This window comes from Sorex araneus, chromosome 2 (genome assembly GCF_027595985.1).
Source record: "Sorex araneus isolate mSorAra2 chromosome 2, mSorAra2.pri, whole genome shotgun sequence".
Taxonomy (NCBI): Eukaryota; Metazoa; Chordata; class Mammalia; order Eulipotyphla; family Soricidae; genus Sorex; species Sorex araneus.
Window position 1 is genome coordinate 290,616,106 of NC_073303.1, and position 1,220 is coordinate 290,617,325.

At 38.4% G+C, this 1,220-nt stretch overlaps 1 pseudogene; it reads right to left on the reverse strand.

Annotated features, from left to right (window-relative positions):
- Window positions 1-893: 893 nt before the first annotated feature.
- Window positions 894-1,020, reverse strand: LOC129403082 (small nucleolar RNA SNORA53; annotated as a pseudogene).
- Between the last annotated feature and the right edge of the window lie 200 nt (window positions 1,021-1,220).

The window sequence follows — 1,220 nt, forward strand, 5'->3', positions numbered from 1 at the left end:
GTTTGTTCAGGGTTTTGACGAAGAAGTCTGACCATCTCGTAGGTGGGCGGCCATCCATTACTAGGAGATCATGTAGATCTCCTAGTAATCCAGAGTAATCTCTTTAAATGAGATTTTATCCTTGAGTTAATCTCCTGGAGGAGTGGCTTTACCTCTATTTGATGATTTGTTAATGTTCAACCCACCTTTGTATCACCACACTATGTGATTGCTATATAAACTAAGACCATAAGATCAGAAGGGCTCCAGAGAGAGAAGCAGAAGGGCTCTGAAAAGAGAGATTGGGAGAGAGCTCAAAAGAGACCAGAGGAGAGAAATGAGAGAGAGAGAGAGAGAGAGAAAGAGAGAGAGAGACTTCCGCGTATGCACTTGTGTTTTTTACAGTGACCCTTTATCAAATTTGTCTTTGAGGGCACTGATGAGTTCTATATTCTTCTTGAATTCATCCTATAGTTCTCTAGTCTATTGTCCATTTCTTTTAGACTTTTTTTTGGCATTTTTGCTCTTTTTTTAAAAAGCTTTTATACAACTCATTTTATTTTATTTTTTCAATAAAATTTATTCCTTAAGGTTCTAAATTCTATTTGTCTTAGCACAGCAGTAGGGCATTCGCCTTGCACACAGCCAACCCTTACTCGATTCCTTCGTCCCTTTCGGAGAGCCCGGCAAGCTACTGAAAGTATCCCACCCGCACGGCAGAGCCTGGCAAGCTACCTGTGTCATATTCGATATGCCAAAAACAGTAACAACAAGTCTCACAGTGGACACATTACTGGTGCCTGCTCAAGCAGATCAATGAGCAATGGGATGACTGTGGCTGACTGAATTCCTCTGTAGAATGTAGGAGATTTGCTTAACTTCTACCATCGCTGAGCAGAAATTTTCATCATTAGAATGTTTGCACACCAGTCACGTCCTGATAGTGAAGAGTGGTAGAAAAGTTGCAAGTCATTTCTATCAGAACCTAAGACTAACATGCAGATATATTGATCTCACATGCCATTGACTGCATCGCATGTTAGAGCTTACTGATCTTTTGCTTAGCTGCTAGTAGTCTGCTGCCTCGGTCTTCTATTGAGCAAATATATGTATATATTTTTATACATGCATATATACATATATTTTATATACACATAAAATATATACATATATTTACTCAATAGAAGGTCTGAGTAGTAGAATATATATATGTGTATATATATCTGCATATATATGTGTAT